Raw genomic sequence first — 16,065 nt, 5'->3', positions numbered from 1 at the left:
TCCAACCGACCTACTTTAATAAAAAGTATTTGTGCAAAATTTCAAGCGCCTAGCTTTACTTCTTCGAAAGTTAGCGTGCTTTCGACAGACAGACGGACGGACATGGCTAGATTGACTTAAAATGACATGACGATCGAGAATATATATACTTTATGGGTTCTCAGACGCATATTTCGAGGTGTTACAAACAGAATGACGAAATTAGTATACCCCCATCCTATGGTGGAGGGTATAAGATTAACTTTGAATTCAAAATAGCTCTAAACGGTAATTTTGACCGGTTTGGCCTTCGGCCGGGCCGAATCTTGGGAACCCACCTCCAAGGATTCTGCTAAAATATGGAAGCTAAATATGGTCTGTTCCGATTTGGACCGTACTTAGTACAGCTTTTGAGAGTCGTAACAGAACACTATTGCAAAATTTTGAGGGGAAGGGGAGGGTCCGTCTCCACCCGACATCTAAAAATTATATAGCCTTCGAGACAAACGTACACAAATGAAAATCGGTTCAGCCAAGTATCATGCAGTCATAATGGGTCTAATGGCGTTTTTGAGGGGTGGCGTGACCCCATATACGTCGATCTCATTTTGTATGCCATATTCGAGATCTGCTCCCGAATACCTTTCATTTTGTCCCATATTGAAATGAACGTCCAATATGTCTGTTTTTTGGGGGAGTTTTGGGGTTGGGGCGGCCCGAAGGGTACTCAGACTCAAATTTTAATACCATATTCGTATTCCACTCTCCCCAATACCTATATATATATTGTCCCGATCGGTCCACTTTTGATTTTGGGTTGTGTTTTTGGAATAAGGGGTAGGGTCCGTCCCCCTTCCGATACCGAAAAATTATATAGCCTTTGTTTCCTTCCAGACCAATCTACACAATATGGAAAAATTTCGAGAACATCGGTTCTGCCGTTTTTCAGTCTATATGGAACAAACAAACCTAGTCCCATACATCCGTGATTGGCTTATGTGCCCATTTTCTTTGACATGAATTTAAATGCCAGACACGTTATCTATTCCCGCATACTTTTCATTTGATACCCATATTGTCCTTATCGGTCCACTTTTGATTTCGGGTGGTGTTTTTGGGGTAACGGTGGAGGGTCCGCCCGCTTCTGTCTTCTGTTATTACCAAATTACAAAGCCTATTCCTAGTTCCTGACCATATTCGTAATCTTCTCCCGAATACCTTTCATTTGAGTCCCATATTGTTATGATCGTCAAATTAACCTATTTTAAGGGGTTTTGGGGCTGGGGCGACCCCCCAGATACTTGGACCCAACATTTTATTATAAAATTCGTACTCTACTCTTGAATACCTTTGATTTGAATTCCATATTGTCCCAATCGGTTCACTTTTATTTTTGGGTTGTACTTTTGGGGTAAGGGGAGGGTCCGACCAACTGCCGATATCAAAAAATTATATAGCCTATGTTTCCTTCCAGACCAAAAAAACAATCTGTGAAAATTTCAAGGTAATCGGTTCAGCCGTTTTTGATTCAACCAAATCGGAAAAAAATTGCGGCTTTTAGGGGTTCTAGAAGTCAAATCGGGAGATCGGTTTATATGGGAGCTATATCAGGTTTTCGACCGATTTTAACCGTACTTACCAAAGTTGTTGGAAGTAGTAACAAAACTGTTCAAGCTCAATTTTAGCCAAATCGGATAAAAATTGCGGCTTCCAGGGGCTCAAGAAGTCAAATCGGGAGATAGGTTTATATGGGAGCCATATCCAAATCTGAACCGATATACCCCATTTGCAATCCCCAACGACCTACATCAATATTAAGTATCTGTGCAAAATTTCAAGCGGCTAGCTTTACACGTTCGACCGCTATCTTTGTAGTTTTTGGCAGAAGATTACTACCACAAAGGCGGCCAAAATTTTAAATGGTGATAAAATTAGCAAATTCAAATTTTTCCATGAACAATTATATTAAGAAAGAATGCCATCCCAAAAAACTATTTAACTTAAGAAAAAGGGATCGATATCCTATTAAAAGCCCAAGGCAAATGGCTTACAGTGGTCCAGTGTATGTATTGACTTTAACTGCAAAAAATTGATAGCTTCATTTTTTACTACCTTTGAAAGCCACAACTATTACACCTTTCACTCAGCAACAACGGTAATATGTATACAGCTCTATTATTATTCTCATTCCCTCTCTCTCACTCTCTCTGGCCCCTCTTCCCATCAAATATTTTGTATTCGCGTGTACAAACTTTCCACCCAAACAATTGTTCAAATAAAAAAAAAAAACACAAAAACAATTAAAAAGTTTTCATAGAAAACATTTTAAAACGCTTTAATATAACAACAAACCAAAAAAAAACACTAAAATTATAATGGTAGGGAAAAAAATAAATTTATTAACAACAGTTGAACACTTTAAACATCTGTTAACAACAAAACGTTATATGGCATACCATGCAAAAAACAAAACAAGAAACACAGAACAACAAAAAAAAAAACATTAAAACAGCAAATAGAAGAATAAGTAGTAGAGTAAAACGGAATCTAGGTATGCATGTAATGTGGTGAGTTTTGTAAAATAAGGAAACAAAACACAACAACAACATCAATAGTAATTGACAGCTAACAAGACCAACGGCAGCAAGCGATAGAAATTATTTTGAGAAGAGTAAGAGTTAAACAAAACTAACCAAACCCAGACAGAGATGGGAAGTGCAATAGTTATAGCAATACTGGCATGTATTCTTGCAGGATATTAATTGCGAACTGTGGTGGGCAAGTTAACCTATTCACTAAAGGGGGTATTTAACAAAGGGTATTTTATTGCAAACAAAAGGGCACACCTCATGTTATTATTTTTTTAAATTAAAATAAAATTAGGAAATTGATTTACTTAAACTTTTTAAGAAAATTAAAACAAGGTTTAAATATAAGAAAAATAAAAAAAAAAACATTTAAAACTTTTTAAAAAATGTTCGATTTAGACTGTACCTGGCACAGTTGTTGGAAGTCGTAGCACCACACTACTACAAGCACAATTGTAGCCAAATCGGACAACAATTGCGGGATCCAAGGGTTACAAAAGTCAAATCAGTAGATCGGTTAATATGGGAGCTATATCATATTCTTGACCGATTTGATCCGTACTTGGCACAGTTGTTGGGAGTCATAGCAGAACACTATGTGCCAAATTTCAGCCAAATCAGACAAAAATTGCAGCTTCCAGGAGATCAAGAAATCAAATCCGGAAATTGGACTGTATGGCGGCTATATCTAAATATAGACCGATCTGAACCTTATTTAAAACGGATGTCGCAAAACTTAAAATAATTCACTGTTTCAAATTTCAGTGAAATCGGGTAATAAATAAAGGTTTTCTTTCAGACGCTTTATCGGCAGATCGGTCTATATGGCAACTATATGCAATTATAGTCTGATCTGAACCATATTTAAACCGAATGTCGCGAGGGTTAAAGCAACTGTTTCAAATTTCAGCGAAATCGTTTAATAAATAAAGGACAAAAACTGCGGCTTCCAGGAGCTCAAGATGTCAAATCGGTAGATCGGTTTATATGGGAGCTATATTATGTTCATGACCGATTTAAACCGCACTTAGCACGATTGATGGGAGTCGTAACGGAACACCACATGCAAAATTTCAGGCTTCATGGGGCTCAGGAGGTGAAGTTGGGAGATCGGTTTATATGGGAGCCATGTCTAAATCTGAACCGATATGTCCCTATTGCTATCTCAAATGACCTACATCAATATTGGGAATCTGTGCAAAATTTCAATAGGCTAGCTTTACGTGTTCAATCGCTATCCTTATTTCGACAGACGGACAAGGCTAGATCGACTCAGAACGCGGAGACGATCAAGAATATATCCACTTTATGGGGTCACGGATCAATATTTTGAGATGTTACAAACGGAATGACTAGATTAGTATACCCCATCCTATGGTTATGGGTATAAAAATTCAATCACTATTACCAATTAATAAATAAGTTGGGCAACTTTTGGTTTGGTAGTTATTCCTGCGGCAATTGCCGACCAAAAACACATGGTTTTAAACGCACATAGACAAAGAGAACTATATTTTCTATGATATCATATTACTATAGCTATACCAACAACAATATTTTTCAAAAGATCAAAATAAAAGGATTGTCTTCAAATATGTTCGAAGCGCTCGTTTAAAAGTAAAAGGAAACAGACTTAGAAAGCGAAAACTGACAGTCGCGGACAATCACCTGTATCGAGGGAGTGAAAGTCCGTTTACGTCAAGACCATTGGCCAATCTTGGCAGTATACTTTATCCACTCTGAACGGCCACACACCAAGATGAAAACGTCATTCTCGTAGCCAACAAACGTTATCGCCTTCCTTTTCCAATGAACTGAAAATACCACAAATATCCAAAAGCCTCAAAAAAAGGCACAAAACCCGTCTTTGTGCTGATTGAGTTCTTGTCACAATATTCCTATTGTAGCCCATTGCTAGTGGAACGCTAATTATCTTGCCCATCAACATCGTATGAACTCAATTCAGGAGGAGTCTTCATGTCCACCCGAGATGCATGCTTTTGACATGCATGTGATGTGTGGTCCCTGGTTATAATCGAGACACACGTCTTTGAAGTTGGAATCAATCCCATCCCAATTGGAATTGAGCCTGAACTACGCTGGTCTATCGAGAAAGGGTAAAGGCCTGTCATCTTGGTGGTTTTGTGGGTAAAGCCTCTGGTGCTAATAGGAATTTTGAAAAATTTTAAATGCATGACACTCAAAAATTAATTAACTTATTTCCTCTTGCTATGATTGGTCGAAGCAAATTTGCCAAAAATTTTAATTGTCACGGCGAATTGAATTTTTGCAAAAAGATGCTTTGTTGCAGCAATTGGCCGATGCAGCCACCTTATAAACATGCCTTGCATTCTTTGCTGCAGCAATTCGCCAATGCAGCCACCTTATAAATACACCTTGTTCCTTGCTAAACATTGCTTAAAATTGTCAGTTTTCTAAAGCTAAAAAAAGTAAACAAAAGTTTTTAAACTTTGTTTTTTACTTAATACCCTTTTAAAATTGTTCTTATAACTCATCTTTCTTCATTCAATATTAATCGCAATTATTTATATGTAATTTCCCCATCTCTGGTTTAAGAGAGACAAAAAAGCGCGGTTTAAAATAAACAACTGATTAAAGCACAACAATAACAACAAAATCATCACATTTAAACGTCACATTTCAAAACAAAATCAAGCGAAACTAAACACATAAAAAATAAACTAAGAAAATAGTGCTAAAAGCCACATAAAGAACAAACCAAAACCAACAAAGCTAAAAACAAGTTTATCAACTTAAACGGCGCTCTTTACAGAACAACAATGCTTCGCAGCAGCGCTGCCACTGCTATAGAGAGTGTGTTAGAAAGAGTGTGGGGGGGAAAACATTAAAATTACATTTGCATTTACATCTGTTTTGTTGGGTAATTTAACGGGAGCTTTGTGCAGTAATGCTCACCCAATGCTCTGCTCAGCTCAACAAAACAATTGAGTGACAATGACAAGCACATATATATGTATGTACATACGATGCATAGTGAGTTGTTCTCCAAGATGCTATGCATTCTATTGGCGATAATGCATGCTTGGGGAATGTTGTAAGTATATGCAGTGGAAGGGGGATGTTTGGGAAAGAATAAAGCATCATGACTGATGATGCGAAATGGTGTAACCCACAATGCTATAACTACAAAGGGGGAACAAATGTCATAGACGAGCTCTGTTCCGCGTAGTATGTTGACATAAATATAAGTGAGTAATCTAATCAATTAAAGAAACTATTTTATAGAAAATTTAATGGCGCTTCGATTATAAAGTCTCTTAGACTAGGGTACATAGTTAAGCAGATATTTTCCTTTATATAAACAAATTTTTCGATGAAGATTTACAATAAATTTTTATGAAATACACACTCTGTAATATTCAGTCTATAACAAGAATTGGTAATTGAATTTACAACATCGGGAAAAATTCTATGTAATACCTTCCTAGAACAGGATCTTTGTAATATTTGCTCAAAATTAGGGGAACGAAAGGTGTGTGTTATGAATGTTCGGCTTTATTTATTGGGTGTATAAAAAGTCATCAGTCCTACAATGCTCTACAGTCCCAACAAAAAATTGCATTACTAAATAACCTGGTGGGTAAGCTAAAGCCAAGTGTAGCAACAATTTTTTTTCAATTTTTTAATTACTCTTACAGACCGATGTTCTAGTAAGTCCTTATTCGTACTTTTACCAGTGGCTCATATGTAAGCGTGGACAAAACATTCAAAAATTTCGTGATTGTAATTTATTCTCTTTTTTTCTCTGTTTTCGTTCTCTTGTGTTGGTGGGCATACCTGAGGTATAAGTATTAATAAGTCATTATTTTGAGACCGCAAGTATTGTTGAGGGTAATGATATATGTATCTTTGAATAGTAATGCTGCAATTTATGACATTTGCAAACAAAGTATTTGATGGGGTGTTGGGTTTTGCAGGTTGACACTTCAAAAATCCATCTTGTACAATTTCTCACAATTTAGTATTTTTTTGTACAAAAGCATAGCTTGATCGGCTTGAAGAGGTCATGTTGTGCAGTATGTGGGTGCCCTAAAGCTATAAATGTAATTCTTACCACATTTGAAAATTGTAAATATATGCCGGAGATTCAGAATCGGTGTCTAGAGACCAGGGCTGGAATCCCAGCAAAAATATCAGAGGATGGCCATTATTGGTGGTATCTCTAATTATTGCAATATTGGTAAAGCATAATACAATTCCTCCATAGAATTTCATATATAATGAGTACGTTCTGTGACGTGTTTGAACACGCCTATAAAGGAGGAGGTATCTTAGTATTGAATTGAAACATGAATGGAACAACTCTCTTTAATAGAATGTCCATGGGTAATTACATCCAATGCTAATGGAAAGGTGTGTGCTCAAAAACTCAAATCGAATAATCGGATTAAATGATAACTATACCCGATGAGAAGAACATCGATTTGGATCAAACATGACACAAATTTCATACCATGAATATTTAATAAAGTAGCTTAGAGAAAAAGTTTCTCAGGAAGTCAAATCGGATAATCGCTTTTTTTTACTTTTATTTAATGATTCTGTTCACCCTTGCTCATGTTGAAGGCAGATCTCGACATGCAAAACTTCAGTTCAATTGGATAAGGTTGGAGCCTAATGCAAAAGAAGTCAAATCGGAACATCAGATCCTATGGGAGCTAAAAATTAGCGTATGAACCATTTTAGGCCATTCTTGTTGTTGTGGGTTATTTGAGAGCTACGAGTAGAATATTTAAGCATAATCGGTTAAGATTTGCGGCCCACTATAGTTTAAGAAGTAAAATCGGAAAATCGGTTTACTTGGGCCTGTATCAATGGGCTATGGATTTTTGCAAATCATTTTGTCTTAAGTAAAAATTCATTAAAATTATGTTTTCAAGAAGTAATTGTTTAGAAATTAGGTCCTTGGAGAAAATCGAACTTAAATTTTGTTTATAAATAAAATATTTCTAAAATTTAGCTTTCAGTAAAAATTTCATTTAAACTTAGCTTTAGATCGCGCGTCCTGCATTGGGTATACACTGCAGTTGTTAAACCTATACTGCTATATGGTGTTATGGTCTGGTGGACGGCGCCTACTGCTCAATACTCAATCGGATCCAAAGGATGGCTTGTATATGCATTAAAGCTGCACTGAGGACGACACTATCTGATGTACTGAATTTAATGCTACAACTTAGGCCTCTGGACATTGTGGCCAGACAAATTATTACCACTGCCATGAGGCTAAGGGAGCTTTTTCTTTTGTCATGTGGCGGCTACGGACATTATGTTATCCTTGATAAAATACCCGATGTTCCAGGCAGTGTGGATTACACCCTACCTGAACAGCTTTTTGATAGAAAGTACTATACCACTATTCCTGATAGAATCAACTGCAGTGTGTATCAAGAGGAGATCTTTGCAATTAAGGAAGTGGTGGAATGGCTAAGATATAATGTCATAATGACGATAGGCATAAATATCTTCTCAGGCAGCCAGGCAGCCATTAAATTCCTTGAGAACGTATTTCTGAACACAAAAACCGCCATGGACTGTCGCAGATCTCTTAACGAGATGGCTGAATAGTTCGAAATTCACCTGTTCTGGGTGCCAGGCCACAGAGATATCCCAGGGAATTTTAAGCGGACGAGTTTGCAAGACTAGGAACTACTTTACATATTCCAGGGGAACTGGAATTTGTGGGTAAGCCTCTAGCGACATGTAAGCTAAGTTTTCAGGATCAGGCCCGAAGAACAAAAGATAGATGGTCACAAAGAGGGGGCTGTGAGCAATGTGGCCTAACCTAGACTTGAAAAGGTTTCCCTGTAATTGGCTAGAACAGATGTCTCAGTCATAGTGTCCGTCATTACCGGTCACTGCCTAATCGGAAAACATGTTGACAGACTGAAGGTTGCCAGCAAAGATTTTTGCAAATTTTGTCTTTAAATAAAATTTCACTTAAATTTTGTCTTTAGATAAAATTTCACTAAAATTTGGTCTTTAGATAAAATTTCACTAAAATTTTGTCTTTAGATAAAATTTAACTAAAATTTTGTCTTTAGATAAAATTTCACCGAATTTTTGTCCTTAGATAAAATTTCACTGAAATTTTGTCTTTAAATAAGATTTTACTGAATTTTTGTATTTAGATAAAATGCCACTAAAATTTTGTCTTTATATAAAATTTCACTGAAATTTTGTCTTTAGATAAAATTTCACTGAAATTTTGTCTTTAGATAAAATTTCACTGAAATTTTGTCTTTAGATAAAATTTCACTGAAATTTCGGTCTTTAGAAAAATGTCACAGAAATTTTTTCTTTAGATAAAATTTCACTGAAATTTTGTCTTTAGATAAAATTTCACAGAAATTTTGTCTTTAGATAAAATTTCACAGAAATTTTGTCTTTAGATAAAATTTCACAGAAATTTTGTCTTTAGATAAAATTTCACTGAAATTTTGTCTTTAAATAAAATTTCACTGAAATTTTGACTTTAGATAAAATTTCACTCAAATTTTGTCTTTACATAAAATTTCGCTGATAATTAGTCTTTAGATAAAATTTCACTGAAATTTTGACTTTAGATAAAATTTCGCTGATATTTAGTCTTTAGATAAAATTTCGCTGAAATTTAGTCTTTAGATAAAATTTCACAAAAATTTTGTCTTTTGTCTAAGGTCCTTTCATGGAAGTTCCATTTGACCGAAATGTCCCCCTGAATATTGTCGCCAAATTTGGAAATTAGATTTTTAATCTACTCCGAAAGACCTTTTATATGAATCGCATTTTGTGCCAGTCGACTTTCATGTCTTTAAAGCATTTAGGGGACTAAGACTCCTTTCGGAAACCCTCCACCAATTTTAAGTTTCCAATTTTTATATTTTCCCAAAGACTTTTCATTTGAAAACCTGTTGTGCCGATAGGCCTTGATGTCACATAAAGGGGGTTTTGCAGATAGGGTCTCCCCCCAGTCGTCCTCCCAAGTACGTTTCATTTGCCGAAATCTTTAAGTGAGAACTTCAATAACATTTTTCCCCGCCAATTATGCCCCCACTTATGCTGGCGTCATTTATTTCTGGATTCCAAAATTTCTTACAAAGTGATTTCCCTCTGCTACACTGGATACAGACCGGGATTTTAACATAAGCTCCTTATTATGGAATTATAATTTCAATCGAAAGCGCTTGTTAGTATGGAATATGTTTCCATTCTGATCCCTAATGGGATGTTCGTAAAAAAATATTGATCCATGGGTCCTTCACGAGTCAATTTTGAAAATATTTTTATAAAGGTATTTTTGCAGTTAACCTCATATCCTTTCCTTGGGTTATTTATAAGCAGTACCTTTCCCCCACAACTTGTAAATTTTGTTTATTTCATAATTTTGTTGCCAACTTTTTAAATTTCCAGATTATTGCCCCAATTCCGTTTTCTACAAGGCAAAAAAGCAACTGTTATTTCCTTTACAATAAGTGAAAAGTTCATTGCCTCAGCCAAGAGCCACTTGGGATTAAACTGAGAAGAGAACAAATTTAAGTTTTTGTTGTTGTTGTGTTTTCTACACTGAAATCTTGCACAAATCTTATTAAAGAGATATTAAGCTCATGTTATTTTTGTTTAAGTTGACACACAGACACACTAAGCATAAACAACAATTCACCAAAAAAAAAACAACAACAACAAACATTAAATTTCAAAAGAGAATATAACCAAACCAATTGGAGAACCAATCAATTTGGACTGTTAGCACCAAAAACGCAAAACAACCTGTACAACAATAATGATGCTGTTGAACAACAAAATTCAATGCAAAAGTTATAAAATTTTTTGCAAAGATTTGTTTTTGCTTTCAAGTTTTCAGTCGCCTTTTTGTTTGTTTCTTTTCATTTCACATTCACACAGTTGTTGGTAAATACAAGAAAAAAAAAGAAACATTTACCGTATTTTATATGATAAGAAGATGATTACCGAGAAGAGCAGTGTCAAACAGTAAGCGGGGGTAATGTCGAGATTATTTCACAGAATCCAAATTTTTTAGATTTTTTTTAACTTGCTTTATAGAATTTAATTGTAGTTTGTTTTTATTTTTCAATGGCTAATTGATTTCTGATTTCTTAATTTCTGTTTTGTGTTAAATTGGGTTTTTTTTCGTTTCTTTTTTTTTATCTTTTTTTGCGGTTAAACACTAAACTTTATCACGCATTTTGGCTTTTGTTGTGGGGTTTTCTAAAGAGAGATGTGGTGTGGGCAATGCACACACAAAAAAAAAGCCAGATTCAATACAAGAAGACTCTTGGTATTGTTGTTGTTAGACAAAAGAAACAAAAAACATCAAATAACACTTTTGAAACAATTGGAGCTACTCAGCCATACATATACACACACGCGCGTACACCGTTAACGTAGACGTAGACGAAAAAAAAAATTCACACACGCACGCACATACGACCCAAAGCAAGGCGAGATGATTAAAATTTTAAGCCCGTTTTTCAAGCTCGTGGTTATTGGGGTTTTTTGCGTTTTGTTTTCTAGCTTTTTATTGTGTTGGGTTTGCTTTAAAATTGCAATAAGAAATAAATTTTACGCGGGCTCTCTTTCTCTGCCACTTGTTTTGTTTCTTTTTGCCAAGCGAGAGTAAGTAATATCAACAAATTTCCTTTGGTTGTTTATTTTAAGACAAGCTTAATAATATTTTTGCTTTCAACATTTCTTTGGGTTTATTTTTAAGGGGGCTTTCAAAAAACACATTCACATATACACGCACGACAAATACAATACAAAGAGCGAGAGATTCAAAAGATTCCTTGCGTTCCTATGCACGACCGCGTCGACGTCTCATAGATAACTGAAACTTGGTTGTGCAAAAGACCGACGACCAGACTGTTTGGTTTGCCTGTATTGTGCATTGTGATAAAGCCAAAGTGAGCTGCTGATGACTGTTGCCCGCCGTCGTCGTCGCCTGCCGCACTCTCGCTCAAAACAGTCAAGTCAAAACACACGAGACTGGCAAGTTAAGTAATAACAAACAAAACCAACAAAACACATGGCTTGCCACAGCAAAAGAGAGAATTAAGAAATGCCATCACAAAACGGAAATGTTGAAAAAAAAAATCACATACACTTGTTACTCTGAGTAAATGGGAAAATATATAGCAAGAGAGTTTAAAAGAGAGAGAGGCAGAAAAAAACCTTAGTCTCTCTCTCACTTTTAACTCTCTGGCCAAATTGGGCAGAGTTAGTGAGAGTTTTAGATAAAACATCAGCTGTTTCCTTGAATAGTACCATAATACCGGCTTTTATTTGAATTTTGTTTCTTCAATAAATTTGTATCAAGCTAGAATTTTATCCCCTCTGCGACGTAAACATCATTATGATGTTTTTGCTTACTTGTCTACAAGCAGGGAAATAATAATTGGTGTATTTGATGTTGTTTTCTTTTTATTGTTGACTTCCTTCATTCAACTGTAAGCAGTTTTCCGAAACCTTTTGAGTTTTTTTTTTGTTCATTGTTTTTTGTGGTTGTTGTTGTACAACGGAAGACACGTGCTAGCATGAGTTTATTGTTATGGTATCGTTGTTTATATTGATTGCAAATTCAAAGGTCAGTGTCTGGAATAGAATTTTATTTCCTTTTAAGTTTAAGCGTCAATTGAAGTTTTTTTTTCTTGTTGAAAGAAGTTGTAATATTTCTAATATGAAAAAAAAACATCTGAAATCCTCTTATTATAATGCTGGAATTTTTATTTGGGTCTCAAGATGACAAATGAGGAGATAGGAACAAAATCACTTTTCGGCAGTCAAAAATTACCCCATACAAGACACTGATCCTATTCGTGTTCGGTTCCGCAGAAAAGGGTACTTGCGAAAGCAGACGAGACTGTACTTAGCGGGTTTGAGAGAAAATTCAATGTTAGATTTTTGAAACACTCTGTTTGGATAGAGCATGTCGTCGTGATATAAGCCATAAGCTGTATGGCGACTTTGATTCAGTTAAGCGTAGCGAAATATAATGCTTACGTTGAATAGGTCAACATGAATCTTAAATACAGAAGTCGAGAACCAAAACTCCGGTTGAAGGAATGACAAAGTTTGAATTATTGATACTAGGGGTGAAAAATTGAAGAATGAACGCAGAGGCCTGAAAAGCATGGAAATTCATTTTGAGTTCGTCAAAAAAAAAAAAATAGTTCTGTGATAGTAAAAAAAGCCCGGCCGGTATGGGATAATGGTGAGCACCACATAGGCTGGAACTTTGAGTTCCGACCTGTGTGGAGTTCAACCCCTACGGGAAATGGGACAAGTCTCAAACCTGTTACAGGATAGGTCCTCTGGTGATAGAGAACGATCCCAGTACTCGTCCTCTTACATGGAAAAACCTATCACTTTTATAAGGGTTTGTCGCTCGAGGTGACGAATTGCCACCATTATAAAACCTTAGGATAGGTCCTGTGACAGGTAACAAATTCTCCAGTTTAGGACTGTATATTTGGGGCAATTGACTACACATTTCCCCTAGGGTCGTTATCACTGGAAGCTTATTTTAAGGCCACCAGGCGCGTCCACAGTTTGCCAGTAGTGGAAGGGTTCGTATTTATGTGGATTAGCTGCAAATGCAGCCGCTGGAAATCAGCGGGTTCGAGAGGAGAGTTTCAGTTGGCATCGGCTTGAAATGATTGATGCGAGTTATTGGCGTCTTTAAATAACCAATGGTCAACATCAGTGCCTGTTGCCAGGTTAGGGGCGAATAAATGCGGGTCTCGAATCTTGAAGCAAACGGTTGGGGCATTGGGCCACTAACTTGCACTCAGAAAGCCAAACAATTACATACATGCCTGGAATGTTCGGACTTTTAACGGAGAAGGACCAGAGTCAGTGCAGGGACCCATATTTGGGTCTATATTGGGTGGTCTAAAACTACTCACCGTTTCAAATTTCAGCGAAATCGATTAAAAAACAAACGTTTTTATGAGATTCAGACCCTTTAAAGCCATATCGGTCTATATGGCAGCTTTATCTCAATATAGTCCGATCTGAACCATAATTGGGTCAGATGTCGAGAGGCTTAAATTAATCCACTGCTTCAAATTTCAGCGAAATCGAATAATAAATAAAGATTTTATGGGCTTCAGACCCTTGATCGGGAGATCGGTTATATCTAAATATAGTCCGATTCGAACCATATTTGGGTCCTATATTAGGAGGGGTAAGAGTACTCAATGTTTTAAATTTCAGCGAAATCGGTTAAAAAATAAAGCTTTTATGGGCTTTAGACCCTTTATTTGGAGATCCGTCTATATGGCAGCTATACTTGAGAATAGTCCGATTTGATTGATATTTAGGTGAGATGTCGGGAGGCTTAAAATAACCCACTGTTGCAAATTTCAGCGAAATCGTATAATAAATAAAGATTTTATGGGCTTCAGACCCTCTATCGGCGTATTTTATTTTTGCCCGCTGTGTACTTTTTGAGGGGTGGGGTGACCCCCAATACTTCGATCTGTTTTTGTATGCCAGAATTGAAATCTACTGCCGAATACCTTTCATTTGAGCCCCATATTGAAATGAACGTCCATTATATCTGTTTGGGGGAATTTTTGGAATTGGGGTGGCCCGATAGGTATTTAGACTCAAATTGTAATACCATATTCGTATTCTGCTCTCCAATAGCTTTCATTTGATATCTATATTGTCCTCATAGGTCCACTTTTGATTTTGGGTTGTGTTTTTGCCATAAGGAGGAGGGTCCGTCCCCCTTTCGATATCGGAAAATTATATAGCCTATGTTCCCTTCCAGACCAACACAACACAATATGCGAAAATTTCGAGAAAATCGGTTCTGCCATTTTTCAGTCTATACGGAACAAACAAACCGAGTCCCATATATCCGTGATTAGCTAATGTGCTCATTTTGGGCGTTTTTGTGGGGCTGGGGTGACCCTCTATACTTTCACATGCATTTTTATGAAAGATTCGTTATCTACTCTCGCATACTTTTCATTTGTTACCCATATTGTCCTTATCGGTCCACTCTTGATTTTGGGTGGAGTTTTTGGAGTAACGGTGGAACGGGTCCGCCCCCTTCCGTTATCAATAAATTTTAAAGCCCATTCCTATTTCCTGACCATATTCGTAATCTACTCCCGAATATCTATCATTTGAGTCTCATATTTTCATGATCGTGAAATAAAACTATTATAAGGGGTTTTGGGGCTGGGGCTGCCCCCCCAGGTACTTGGACCCAACTTTGATTATGAAATTCGTACTCTACTCGTGAATACCTTTCATTTGAATCCCATATTGTCGCAATCGGTTCACTTTTATTTTTGGGTAGTGCTTTTGGGGTAAGGGGGAGTGTCCGCCCCCTATCGATTTCCTTTCAGACCAACCTACACAATCTGTGAAAATTTCAAGGTAATCCGTTCTTGAGTCTATACGGAACAAACCGACAAACAAACAAACACAAATTAATTTTTATACCCTCCACCATAAGATGGGGGGTATACTAATTTCGTCATTCTGATTGTAACTACTCGAAATATTCGTCTGAGACCCCATAAAGTATATATATTCTTGATCGTCGTGAAATTTTATGTCGATCTAGCCATGTCCGTCCGTCGGTCCGTCCGTCCGTCCGTCTGTCTGTCGAAAGCACGCTAACTTCCGAAGGAGTAAAGCTAGCCGCTTGAAAATTTGCACAAATACTTCTTATTAGTGTAGGTCGGTTGGTATTGTAAATGGGCCATATCGGTCCATGTTTTGATATAGCTGCCATATAAACCGATCTTGGGTCTTGACTGCTTGAGCCTCTAGAGTGCGCAATTCTTATCCGATTGGAATGAAATTTTGCGCGACGTGTTTTGTTATGATATCCAACAACTGTGCCAAGTATGGTTCCAATCGGTTCATAACCTGATATAGCTGCCATATAAACCGATCTTGGGTCTTGACTTCTTGAGCCTCTAGAAGACGCAATTCTTATCCGATTGGAATGAAATTTTGCACGACGTGTTTTGTTATGATATCCAACAACTGTGCCAAGTATGGTTCCAATCGGTTCATAACCTGATATAGCTGCCATATAAACCGATCTTGGGTCTTGACTTCTTGAGCCTCTAGAGTGCGCAATTCTTATCCGATTGGAATGAAATTTTGCACGACGTGTTTTGTTACGATATCCAACAACTGTGCCAAGTATGGTTCAAATCGGTTGATAACCTTATATAGCTGTCATATAAACCGATCTTGGGTCTTGACTTCTTGAGCCTCTAGAAGACGCAATTCTTATCCGATTGGAATAAAATTTTGCAAGACTTGTTTCGTTATTATATCCAACAACTGTTCTAAGTATGGTTCAAATCGGTCCATAACCTGATATAGCTGCCATATAAACCGATCTAGGGTCTTGACTTCTTGAGCCTCTAGAGTGCGCAATTCTTATCCGATTGGAATGAAATTTTGCTCGACGTGTTTTGTT

General features: G+C 36.7%; 1 protein-coding gene across 3 annotated transcripts in view; it reads right to left on the bottom strand.

Annotated features, from left to right (window-relative positions):
- Positions 1-11,479, bottom strand: part of LOC106087032 (protein toll) — a 472,358-nt gene extending 460,879 nt beyond the window's left edge. Inside the window, exons 1-2 of one of the 3 annotated variants that reach the window (XM_059363766.1) lie at positions 10,965-11,479; positions 10,531-10,817 (exon numbers count right to left, since the gene is read on the bottom strand). The gene's annotated coding sequence lies outside the window, so the exon portion shown is untranslated. Of the gene's footprint in view, positions 1-10,530 lie in introns of all 3 variants that reach the window. The other 2 variants (XM_059363764.1, XM_059363765.1) reach the window with 2 other exon arrangements.
- Between the last annotated feature and the right edge of the window lie 4,586 nt (positions 11,480-16,065).

This window comes from Stomoxys calcitrans, chromosome 2 (genome assembly GCF_963082655.1).
Source record: "Stomoxys calcitrans chromosome 2, idStoCalc2.1, whole genome shotgun sequence".
Taxonomy (NCBI): Eukaryota; Metazoa; Arthropoda; class Insecta; order Diptera; family Muscidae; genus Stomoxys; species Stomoxys calcitrans.
Note: the sequence above shows the minus strand (reverse complement) of the source record. Positions and strands in the feature narration are given on the sequence as shown.